Source organism: Gopherus flavomarginatus, chromosome 1 (assembly GCF_025201925.1).
Source record: "Gopherus flavomarginatus isolate rGopFla2 chromosome 1, rGopFla2.mat.asm, whole genome shotgun sequence".
Taxonomy (NCBI): domain Eukaryota; kingdom Metazoa; phylum Chordata; order Testudines; family Testudinidae; genus Gopherus; species Gopherus flavomarginatus.
In genome coordinates, this window is record NC_066617.1 from 119998900 (window position 1) to 120012436 (window position 13537).

The window sequence follows — 13537 nt, forward strand, 5'->3', positions numbered from 1 at the left end:
TCTGGACACTAGGCTACAAATAACTCAATGTGTGGAAGATAATACTGAGCTTGTATGGGAGAAACGCAAAGACTGATATTACTCCAACATGACTTAGGGGTTCTGTGCATTAAAAAACGAGACAAGAATTAAGCAGCAAGCTATGCAGTTAAAGGCCATTCTGAATGAGCTGTTCTTTTCTTGAAAGATGTTAGGTCCAAGTTAATGTTGGTTGAATTCTTTGTAGCAATATTTCACTGACAAATCAAAGCAAGATAAATCCATGTAACAGGAAAGTTCAAGTATAGTAGACCCAGCAGAGGAATTTGCTCCCCAAAATTGTTAGTTCCAAACTTTCTTAGACTATCATTTACTTGTCACACAACACCACTCCCTAATATTTTGGACTATAGTAGGCACTTTAGTAATGTAATAGAATATCTAGAATACTATTTTCTAAATATTTTAATCGATAGTTCATACGGGGGGGGTGGGGGGTGGGGAGGTAAAACTTACTCCAAAGAGAGATTTGTGCAACCCATTTACAATTGTGTTTTTATTGCTGTGGGTATAAAGTATTGGAATGTTGTATCAATTATTTATTGTTAGACCCAATTACTTGCTGTCCTGATTTCAACTGGATTCTAGCACAATGTGTATGCAATCAAAATGTTAAGAACTCTTCAAAAACTTTGGCATGTTTGTTGCTATAGCCTCATGCTGGAGCAAGGCGGGTACTATTGCTATATCTTTCTCATGATGCTTTCAAATAGTAAGTGTCAAAATTTTAATGACATTTACTATCAAAGTAATTAGCATAACTAAAGCTACACAATTGTGACAGAAAAAATACCTCAATGAAATTGAAAGTGGAGTTAGGTTCTCTTGTGCAGCACTTTTTCTGCAAAATAGTGAAGAGAAGAAATACACATTCTTAAAATATGATACTGCTAAAATAATTCCTACAGAACAATTTAACAATTAAAAAGAGAAATCAGGAAATGATTATTTGAATGGTGGATGAATGGCTTAATGATTCCCCAGGCTTCTCTAATCAATTTAGGCCTAGTATATGGCTCAGGAAGCCATAACCAGATCCCTTTTTGCCTCTTCCTCTGAGCAGTGCCTGGCGGAAGCTCTACACTAGGGATTGGCAGCCTTTGGCACACGGCCCATCAGTGAAAGCTGCTGGTGGGCTGGGATAGATTGCTTACGTCCGGTGTCCATAGGTTCAGCCGATTGCAGCCCCCATTGGCCTGGACTGGTGAACTGTGGCCAGTGGGAGCCGTGATTGGCCGAACCTGCGGACACTGCAGATAAACAAACCATCCTGGCCTGCTAGCGGCTTTCCCTGACAGGCCACGTGCCAAAGGTTGCTAATCCCTGCTTATACATTTGAGAATCTAGTCCTTAGTTATCTGTTCTGAACTGTCTAGCTCATGGGTTCTCAATCTCAGGGTCGTGGACAGGTGACGAGGTGCTGCAGCTGCCTTGCCTTTCTCGTATAGGATAGGGATCCCTGATAAATGAGAGTGGATTCTGGGAGGATGTGGTGGTTTGGAACAGTGGTTCTCAACCAGGGGCCTGTGGGCCTCTGAGGAGCTGCAAGCAGATTTCAGGGGGTCTACCAAAACAAACCAGAGAGCAGAACCAGTGTTGGACTTGTTGGGGCCCAGTGGAGAAAGTGAAAGCCCAAGCTCCACCGTGTGGAGCTGAAGTGGAAGCCAAAGCAACTTAGCTCTGTGTGTGTGTGTGTGTGTGTGTGTGTGTGTGTGTAAGCTTGTCATTTTAAAAACCTCTTTTCTTTGTTGATGTCATGGAGGAAATATAAATGAAATATTAAATGATAAGAGAGAGGAAAGCAATCAACCATATTAATGCTGGTCCCCAGCCAACCCCAAATTCCACACACTGTGTTGGATCCACTGCATTCTGGAGCAGAATTTGAAATTTTGAGGTTCTGGGGCCCAACAGAAATTCCATTATGCATGCACAACTCCTTGTAATGCTACCTTAAAGGTAGTAAGGGGATTCATAGAGATATATCATCAATGCCTAGACTCTAAGGTGATGAGTGTTCTAGAAACACCCAGCTAGTTTAGTTCTGTAGATGAGGGATTGCTTGAAAGATTGCAGTAAAGATCTTTGAAGTCATACTTAGGGTCTCACCCCTTTTGAGATGTTGAACTATTGCAACTACATCTGAACTCAGTGGGAGTTGATGAATTGGTAGGAGTGAGCCCTCATTGAACAGATAAACTGGTAAGGGGAACTGCTCTTAGTGTGCATGTGATATACAGTGGATAAGACACATTCCCCTCAGGAACTTCCAGTCTAAGATAGATGGTACAATCACCCAGGGAAGGGAGGCTAGGAGAGATTATTGATAAGGTGAAGGGGAAGGATTTCAGAAGAAGTAGGCTTTTAAATTGGAATTTAGAGGGGAAATAAGAAAGGAAGATGACTATTTCAAACGGAGGATACCCAGATAGAAATCAGCAGGGTAAGAAAGAGATTAAGACAAGATGATTGGGAGTGAATGGGATGAGGAAGTAAGGAAAAAGTGATTAATTCTTCTCCAGTCAGAGTTAGGAAGCTGGTAAAGGGAGAGTATGGTGTGATCTGAGTGTCAGGAGAGGAAGATGACTTCAGCAGTGGCATTTTGGATAGAAAGGAGTTGGGAAAGCTGAGAGGAGGAGTGGCCAGAAAAAAGGATCAGTAAAGACATCCCTTTTCTGAAGATAGCCACTAGAATAATAAATTAAGAAGTCTCGCACTCAAATAGTAATATGAAGACAGGGTGGAGAATGCAAGAAAAGCAGTGGGACTTAGAAAGAGACTGCAGTCAACTAGGGAGGAGAGAGAAGAAATGGAGATAACGCTGAAGTTGCAAGCCTTGGAGAAGGGAAGGGTAGCAGAGCTGTCAAGTGTAATAGAAAAGGGAGGCAGATGAGAGGAAAGATAGGTTCGCTTTTGGAAGGACTGAGTGTGCGATGGTGCTAGGTCATCCAAGACGAAACTTGAGAACAGCTGGATATGTGGAACTGGGCAGAGGAAGAGCAGCTGGATAGCATGATAGAAGTGGGAATAAATCACACAGAGGTGGTAGCTGAAACCACCCACAAGCTGATGAGGTCACCAAGGAATCTTATTAAACATGACAGGATCAGAACACAATGGTGTATGACAAGCAAGGAAGATGGTTCCAGGAGGAAAAAGGATGACTGAATCTCTCTCGTTATCTCTAACTCCTTGTAAAGAATTAGTTACGTTTAAATACAATACTGTAATTAATTTTTTACTACAACCACACGCAGGAACTTGTTTGTTCATCGAATGTATTGGGCAGGGCCAGCTCCAGGTTTTTGCCGCCCCAAGCGGTTTCAGACTGTACTTGCTGTTGTAACTGATTGTGCAGAGGCCTGTTTGGCCCCCAGCAGCTACAGGATCAAGGCAGATGAACAGAGGCTTAGTCATTTTCTGCCTCACTCCTTTCCCACTTCGTGTTTAGTCCAATGGAGAGTCTATCCCACTATTTATTTCTTATTCAGGCACAAGTTCCCATTCTCTTTGGTGGGAATTCTACATGAATGGACCCAATCCTCAGTCCATCGAGTAACGTGTAATGATTCAACCTTGAGGAGGCCAATGTGCGAGATTGAGGGATTTGGTGACTCCGATTCAAATCTTGCTAGGGTCCTAAAATGTTACCTGTCCTGCAGGGCACTTCTTGCTCTTCGAAGTAAATTCCTTTGAATAGTATTAAGTTCCTTCTTAAAAGACACTTCTTGTCTTCAGAGTAAGAGAAGTATTAATGCTCTGGGACTGTATTTCTCGCTTTTGGTGGAGCAGCTCTGAAGTCAGCAGGATAAGATCAGTGTTGTCACAAAAGCAGAAGAATAAGAAGTTGTAATAGTGCCTTTGTATATGGAAAATTCCATTAATATCTCGGCTTCTATGCAGATAAAAGGTTTCTGTTGGCCCGATCATGAGCATCAGTAGAGCAAGGAATAAATATCTATTGAAACAGAATTCACTCTTTAAACACAGTAAATAAAAAGGAAATAGTAATATTCTGCAGTTTCCTGAGATGTAAGGCTGTTCAGTTTCAAAATCACAGATCTATCTTTTGATGGAGTAGTTGCTATGCTAAGGATGCATTATATTTAAAAGTTAAGAAATACAGCAGTTGAATACCCATTTAAATATACTGAGCAGAAGTTATGACTGGCTTCACCCAAGGAGTCAACTAGCTAATTTGCCTGAGAAAACAAATCAAATAGTACTTAAAAAAAAAAGTGTTCTGATATTGGAATAGTGAAGTGAGAACTTTATTTTTGATGAAATATTTGTACATAAAAAGCACTTTTTGTCTGGATCAGCAGTTCTCAAACTGGGAGTTGGGACTGGAAATGGATTGGGACCCCATTTTAATGGGGTTGCCAGGGTTGGTGTGAGACTTGCTGGGGCCTGGGGCTAAAGCTGAAGCCCGAACCCCACTGCCAGGGGCCAAAGCCGAAGACTGAGGGCTTCAGTCCTGGGTGGTGGGGCTCAGGTTACAGGCCTCCTGCCTGGGGTCATGTAGTAATTTTTGCTGTCAATAGGGGGTCGCGCTGCATTGAAATTTGAGAGCCCCTGGTCTAGATCTCTCAAAGCACTTTACAAAGGTTAATTAATTGTGCAACACCCTTTTAGATAGGTATCCATGTCTTTAAAGGATGGGGAAACTGAGATACAGAGGTTTACTGATTTGCCCAGAGTCACATGTGGAACTGGGAAGGGAACACTGGACACCTAACTCTCAATCTCTTACGCTAATTGCAGTCCAGTTTCTTTTACTTGCTTTCAACTGTTCTCATGAAGAAAATGAATGAATCCATCTACTGCATGTATGTAGGTTAGTTAGAAGTTAATGCATATCAGAAAAGCTAATTTGGCTTACTTCTGATATATTTTCAGTTTTATGAGTAAAATCTACCAAAAAACACCTCAATGGAGCATAACTCTTTATCGGCTAGAGGCTTTTAAGTTTTTCATTTTTATTATTCATGCTTCTCATTTTTAATCTTGTATTCTAAAGTGGAACAAAATGCATTTTTTTATGATATAAAAGTACATATTTTACTTTTATTTTATTTTCATAACGTCCCCTGAAAAGAATCCCTCCAAGGGGCTGCAGTTGGTTTAATAAAGCTGAAATCTTAGACTGTATAGAGAGGGGAAGGTCATGAACTCTGTTCTATAGAACGGGCAATGCTGGCTGCATTACTAAAACAAAGATATGAGGGCATAATTGACAACATTTGTTCCTAGGTGTCTGCAGGACTAAGGGCTCGATCCAAATTTCACTTAAGTCAATGGAAGTCTTTCCACCGACTTCAGTGGGCTTTGCTCACGCTCTAAAATAGTTTAGGTTAAAGAGCTTAAAATAATTTTGTTTTGTTAGGAAAAAAGAGCTTTACAAACTTTAATTTGAATAAAAATATTTGATTATTTTTTTTAAAGAAAATCAATGAAAATAACTTTTTAAAGTAAACATCCCCGTAGTGTAACCCAAGTTAGACAGTGATATTTGGGAACAGTGATAATTAGTACATGAAAAATAGAAGGTGAAATCCAGCCCCCCATTGAAGTAAGTGGCAACAGCTCCATTGTGTTTAATGGGGTCAGGACTTCAGTCAGAAAGTGCAACTGATTAGTCTAATGTCACTGTACAAGATGAATGAAATGGAAAAATTAAATAGCATAAATAGTGAAAAGTACAGTAAGGCCCAGATTGTGCAAAGATGTATGCATGTGCTTAACTTTAAGGTCAAACACTGTCCCACTGAATTAGAATTTTACACTATTCTAGATAATAGCACGTAAAAATATATTCAGGATCATTGCATGGATCAATATTCTATGTGCTTTTTCATATCTGTCCTTCTAAAGGAAGAAAAGGACACATTTGTTGTAAAAAGGGCTAAAACAAAAGCCAAGATTTTCAGTTGTGACTAGTGATTTTGGGGTGCCTTAATTCTTGGGTGCCCAACTTGACTCGCCTTCAAGACAGGTGCTTCATGCTCTCTGGAAATCTGTCCCCTTTATGATGTCACAAATTAGGCACTCAGAAATTGAGGCACCCAAAATCACTGTTAGTCACTTCTGAAAATCTTGATCAAAATGTACTTGATCAAGCATACAATAGGGCAATATACTGATTAAAAGCTTAACAGAATGATTGAAATGTACTTGTTGTTTTATAGCTCAATTTCTATCTCAAATTAAAAATGAAGGCAGGCAGTAGCTGAAGATGGGATTTCTGATACATGATGATGGGAGGAGAGGAGGAGAAAGAAAGGAAAACCAAAACCCCACCAGACTTAGAAATCTAAGTCTACAGTAAAATTATTTTCTCTTTTATGTAATTATAATGTGTGACAATGGACCAAATCCATTGATCCTTACAAAGAGCTAAGTTCAAAACGGATATTAAAGTCAATGTGAGTTTTTAGTTGTAAGAACTGCAGACTTTGGCCCAGTTATTTATAAGCACTGTAATTGTAGTCATGTTTTTCCCTAGTGAGGAAGAATACTCATTTTATGAGTGGATGTACCTTTTATATAGTGAAAATCTAGATAGTGTTGTCAGGACTCCAACTATAACTATAAACTGCCATGAGACCGTTTGCATCTGCTTAATGCTCTTGTTACATCATTATAACAATGATCATTGAATGATCATGAACAGCATCGTTGTATTCAAAGGATGAGACTTTTGAGAGCCTATTAATGTCATCTTATGGTAGACCTCAAAAAGCAACATGGGATTAATTATGATTTGCCATGTTTTCAGAAGCACTGCCCCCTTTTGAGCGTAAGGCCAGGGATAGTCAGTGATCCCTAAACATGTTATTCCAAAGACATTTTTGGAGCACTTTTGCAATATTATGCTTTCTTTTTTAAAACTTGGTATGAAAACATCTGAAAATCAGTGAGGGACAAATCTCCCCATTCAAAATTCTTTGTGGAGGAATTGTGGAGGACTTATTCACAATTTAGTAACATGTGTCCCCTCAGTCCCAAAGCCAAATAGCAACCCCTTTGTTACAAGGGATATGATGTGTTCTAGTGATTAGAAAAAGTTATTGGGAATCAGGATTCGTGTATTCTAGTCCCAGCTCTGCTGCAAATTCACTGTATGACTTTGAGCTCAGGTTTAGCCTCTGTCCCTCAGTTTGTCCACCTGTAAAAAGGGGGTGTCATAAACAGATGGTTAAGAGTGAATGTCTCTTTTACCTGTAAAGGGTTAAGAAGCTCAGTAAACCTGGCTGACACCTGATCAGAGGACCAATAGGGGGACAAGAGACTTTCAAATCTTGGTGGAGGGAAGTCTGTCTTTGTGCTTTTTGTTTGGTTCGTTGTTCACTCTCGGGACTGAGAGAGACGGGACATCATTCCAGGCTTTCCCAATCTTTCTGAATCAGTCTTTCATGTTTCAAAATAGTAAGTAATAGCCAGGCAAGGCGGATTAGTCTTATGTTTGTTTCCTCAATTTGTAAATGGTGTTTTTGCTGGAAGGATTTTTACCTCTGTTTGTTGTAACTTTGAATCTAAGGCTGGGGGGAGGGTCCCTCTAGTCTATATGAATCTGAGTACCCTGTAAAGCATTTTCCATCCTGATTTTACAGAGATAATTTTTACCTTTTCTTTCTTTAATTAAAAGCTTTCTTTTTAAGAGCCTGATTGATTTTTCCTTGTTTTAAAATCCAAGGAATTGAGTCTGAACTCACCGGGGACTGGTGGGGGGAAAGAAGGGTGGATGGTTAATTCCTCTTTGTTTTAAGATCCAAGGAGTTTGGATCTTTGTAAGCCTCTCAAGGCAACCCAGGGAGGGGATAGTCTGGGGGGAAAAGGAGGAGGATGGTTAATTTCTCCTTGTTTTAAGACCCAAGAGGTTTGGTTCTTGGTTTCCCCAGGGAAGGTTTTGGGGGAACAGAAAGTGTGCCAGACACTAACTTCTGGCGGGTGGCAGTGTACCAGATTTAAGCAGTTAATTAAGCTTAAAAGTGATCATGCAGATCCCCACTTCTTGAACTCTAAAGTTCAAAGTGGGGAAAAAACCTTGACAGAGGGTAATTATCCTCATTACTCTGTGCTATTGAGGCTTAACTAACATTTGTAAAATCATTTTATAATCTTTGGTTGAAAAGGTGCTATATAATTGCAAATAGTACTAATACGTAGCTCTTATATAGCACTTTTCATCTATAGGTCTCAAAGTGCTTTACAAAAGAGATTAGTATGATTATCCCTATTTTACAGATGGGGAAATTGAGGCACAGAGAGGTGGAATGGCTTGTCCAAGGTCACCTGCAGGTCAGTGGCAGAGTCAAGAACAGCCAAGAAGTCCAGCTCTTCTGAGTCACACCCCGGTGCTCTATCCACTAGGCCAGGCTGCAAACAGTGTTATAGATAATCTGTGAATTCAGGCATTTTTAAAAAATGTCCAAAACCCATCAAAATATTGGTTGGTAGGAAGAGGGAAGTGGGTGAGGACACAGAAAAACAATTGCCATGATTGTCCATTGTATCATAAGTGTAGCTGTAGAAAGATAAATCCTTTGAAAAATCCCCAAAAGCCCATTAAAATCAGAGGATTAAATTAACTTTTTTAAAGACTCTAGTAATAGCATAACTTGTGCTCAGCCACATGACATTTTAGCACATACATGAGTCCAAGCCAGACAACTCTGTTGTTTTAACCCACTTTCAACATTCCTATCAGCAAATCTGCTCAGAAGGGCCCCCATATCTATATCTTATGCAGTTTTATCATCAAATCTCTTTTTCTTTTTTTGCTACTGCCTGGAATTTCATTATGAATCATTAGTGATGTAATACTAAACATATGGAATCTTAAACATGTCTTAAACTCAGAAGGCATGGACAATACTGCATCTTTTTCAAATGATTCATTTCATATTTTCCTAAATTTTTTGACTGAAACATCTCAAAATAAACTAGCTTCAGTGTTCCAACTGTCTGTTTTCTAATGACTGTTTCATTTTTTCAAAAAAGCTCCATTTTTTCCTACTTAGTAGTATATATATTGGCCACATCCTTAGCTAGTGTAAACTGGGGTAGTGCCACAGATTTAATGGAGCTATGTCAATTTATGCTAGTTGAGGATCTGGCCCACACATTTTTTTTTTCAGTTTAAATCTCTAATTTCTTTATGGGGGCTATCTAGCTGCACAACCTATCTCACCACCAGCGCTATTAAGACACCAAGATGACTTTATTCCCTGTCTAAAGCAAACATACTATACACCAGATGATTATTCCTTGTTGACCTATAGAGGAAAAAAAAACCCAATTAACAACTGAATAGTGATTTCAGTGCTAAAGATGGAAAATTCCCCCAAACTGCTAAAGTAGATCCTGATCCTACAAACACTTATGCATGTGCTTAACTGTAAACTTGTGAGTATTCCCATTGACTTCCATGTGGCTATGGATGTGAGCATAGTTAGTAACAATACCCAACTTTCTTCATCTGTAGATCTCAAGTTGCTATGCAAAGGAGGAGAAGTGTTGTTATCCCCCTTGTGCATCTGGCAGCATGGAAACAGAGAAGTGAAGTATCATGCCCAAGGTCACATAGCAAGGCAGTAGCAGAGCTGGTGGTAGAAACCAGGCCTCCTAACTCCCAGTCTGGTGCCCTATTCACAGGCCCACACTGCCTCAGAAGTGGGGTCTGAGACAGGGCCTGATTATTCACCCTTTGAAGTCCATCAGAACTTTTCCAGTAACTTCAGAGGGAATTGGTAAGATATCAGTCCTGCAGGATGCTGGGCATTCTTGCTACCCTAAGAGGCTAGGGCTCAGCACCTCACAGGATCAGATCCTTAATTTTACTGCTCTTTCTTGACAGTTCAATGGTTTTGTATTTTCATTACAAAGGGCCTTGATTCTTAGCCAGTAGTGCCCTGGTTCAGCAAACCACTTGAATGTCTGTGTAAATTTAAGCATGTGAGTGATCCCATTGAAGTCAATAAGACTACTTGTGTGCTTTACTGGATCAATCTAATGCAACCCCAACCGCCAGTCACACTCTGTTTCTTGTAAGGACAATGTTTGATTTGCTACAGGAGCGTCCCTTGGTTCACCCCTTTCGCCCCCCCCCCCCCCCCGTTGTTGGCTTCCCCGATGGTCTCCTCCTTGTCTGTCTTGCTACAAAGGTGGGACTTTCTCTCCTCTCTTCAGTACTGTATAAGCAGATAGCATTCTTTTATCAAGGGAGAACATAGTTTGTGTACTTTTTTCCTCTCCAATGCCTGGAAATGGGTGTGCCATATAAATCCTGGGCATAATTTTTCCAGTGGTATGCTCTGCTTTCAGAGATGCCCTGATGCTTGCATCTAGTGCACTTTAAGTCATGTGCTAATGAAACAAACGTAAGGGACCAAGGTCCACCCTCAGAGATACTCCAGATTTATATCTGTGTGATCCCATTGACTTTGAGTGACTCAAGCATTCATCTTGTCACTCAGAAAAAGAATTTGGCCTATGATCTTTATAGTTCTGATAAAATTCATTTATAGGGTTAGATCTTGAGGTCCTAGTTGTCGAAAACTCTCTTTGTCTTCACTGAGAGCATGTTTAAGAACTGAGTAAAAGCTACACATAGACCTCAGGATTTGGCCCATTTACAATCATGATGGCATCAGAAATTAGGAAACATCATTCTTGTATATATTTTATTAGGTTTAATTACCCTGAACTCTGTCTTCCCTGGCATTCCGCATATAAAGTTTCTATTAACTTAGCTGCAGAGGAATGATCTGGCTCCTGTGAGGAAGTGTCTAGTTGACACATTGTATTATGCAAGTCCCCAAGAGGCACTTGGGTGAAAATTAGAGGTAGCTTGGAAAAAGAGTAAATCTTCCTAGGCCAAACAAAGAAAAATACACTTTTTTTTTTCTGATTATATTCTATGTTAATGTAGGTGTGTTGGTTTCTAGAAGCATTACAGTGTGGCCCTTTTGGGAGTCTTGAGGTATTTAGTACTGAACAAATACTGGCTACATGTGCATGCCAGGAAAGGAGGAAAACAGCAGAAATGCAGTATGGATGTTAGCTTCCAAAATGTTTTTTTATGTAGTCACAGAGGAATTGCTCCTCCTTCACTTACTTATGTATAGGTGTAATGGAACATGGACCAAAGGGCCTGCAGACATGTTCTATATGCATATGTATGTTTGGCTAATGTGGGCAACCAATGGATCATGTGTTTGGTGCCTAGTGCAAGCAATTTCCACTTGTAGCAAGAACAGACTATACAAAAGGGAGCTAAGGGCCAGGTTGTTCTCAGCCAGCGCGTGCTACCTTTGTAGTCTATTGGTGACCAGCTACTACTCTATATCTCCCTTCACGTCTAACTAATTGAATATTTTGTCTAGAACTCCAGCCTTGACTTGGCTCTCCTCCAACTCCATACTTGAATCCCCACCCCTAGTCCATCTTCTGTTCTTGCCACTTACACAGAAACTGTTCTCATCGAAGTCTCTAATGACCTCCTTCTGGCTGAATCCAGGACCTCTATTCCATCGTCATCCTTGACCTGTCAGCAGCTTTTGACATTGTTCACCACTCCCCAATTCTTGAAATTTTATCCTTTGTCTTCCCTGGCTCCATCTCCACATGATTCTCTTCCTCGCATTCTGATGACTCCTTTGGCATTTCATTTATTAGATCCTTCTCTTCCCCTTTCCCCATTGCAGGGGCAATCCCTAAGTTTCTGTCATTGATCCCCTTCCCCTTTTCCCTCTTTACACTTTATTTCTAGGTGTTTATTTTCTGCAAACATGGCTTTGACTACATCTTCATGCCAATAACTTGCAAATCTTCCTCTCTACTGATGACCTATCTCTTTCAATCCAATCCCACACTCAGGCATCCATGCCTAGATTTAGAAAGACTATCTGTCATTTTAAACTCAACTTGACCAAAACTGAGCTCTTGATGTTTCTTCCTCCACCAAGCACTCGTACCGCCACACTGATGAAACTATATATCACTCTAGCTAGCTGTTAAATAGGCTTTTTAAAGGTTTGCTTTAAAAAGTGAGCCTTTTGATGAACCTGGGCTGATTTTTCAAGATTGTGATGAGACCTGAACCTATGAGAGTTTCCCCATGGCTTGAATTTTATTCTCAACATCTGAATAGTTCTATGCTTGCAGTCTTCTCCGAAGAGTAAAATGAAGACACAAAGAATTAAGACAGAACTACGTTTTCAGTTCTAATATAGAATGCTAATACTAGGCTTAAATGTGGAGCCTGGACTTATTAGACTTTATAATTATGCATGAATGCAGGGGTACTTATGCAGGGGCTGCTGGTTACATGGTAGGATCTACAGCTTGGTACTGAATGAGTGCTATACATGCTCCAGAGAAGAAGATGTTCTAAATAAAGTACCACCTCTGTGAACATCATGACAGATTTATCAAGAAAAGTCTTGCAGATATTTTTAATTTTTTTTTCCACCAGAGTTGTCATTTCTCTGAGCTATAAATTTATTGCTGATATTGGCTGGCTGCCCAATGCTTTTGTCCCACAAAAATGTACAGAATCTCTGCCTTTCAGTCCCCTGTGAAGAGAGGCATAAAACACAGACTTTAGGGAAACAACGTGTAAAATAACATACGACCCCCCTTTGGTGCGTGCGTGCATGCATGAGGCTCAGAGGAGTCTCAAAGGAGCAGCTGTTTCCTAAATTACAAATGTTCCCATGTTAGGGTCTTGATACCATTACAGATAAAGGTTTCAAGATAGGCAGACATGGAAAAGTTGGGGTTCTAATCAAAGTCTGGTGATCACACACTCTTAGACAAACTTCTTCTGGTGCATACACTGCAATTGACAGTCTTCAGAGCTCTTATGGACTGATGACCTTTGTGTTGCAATGCCATTGTGTAATACTATACAATGAAATGTCACACCAGCTGTATTTGAGACTTCACCAACTTATATCGACTTAGTCCAAACTCTCAAATTCAGGTTCTTATTGTGGGCAGGGAAGAGATGGCAAGGTGTACAGGCAAGAGTAGATTGTGATTAGCTCTGTATAGTTTCATAAAGGTCAGCGAAGATATGGAACAATTGTATTAACTGTTACTTACTTTCATTCATTATATAGGGAAAGTGTTTCATGTCTCCTTGAAAGAGTCAAGAAGGGGCCAACATGATCACAAGCTATTTCTTGGTGAATATGACAAAAGATATACAGGACAAAATCATAATATACTCATATATAAATATGAATGTGTGAAAAATGATATATAATATATTGGGGGAGATTTTCAACAGGATGGGAAATAGAAACACAAGTCCACCCCCATTCTCCTTTTTCCTCAATAAATGTTCTTCAGTGTGGCCACAGACCAGATGCTTAGGTGTGGGGAGTTAAAGAACCTATGCCCAAGGCTGACTATCCTATGGAACAAACTCTACACATGGCACAAGGGTCTGTATATAATTCTGCAGCTAGGGATGCTGAAGGACTGCTGC

General features: G+C 40.1%; 1 protein-coding gene across 8 annotated transcripts in view; it reads left to right on the forward strand.

Moving 5' to 3' along the window:
* The window catches only part of CALD1 (caldesmon 1), a 247395-nt gene that overhangs the window by 42162 nt on the left and 191696 nt on the right, over nt 1-13537 (forward strand). The window lies entirely within an intron of this gene.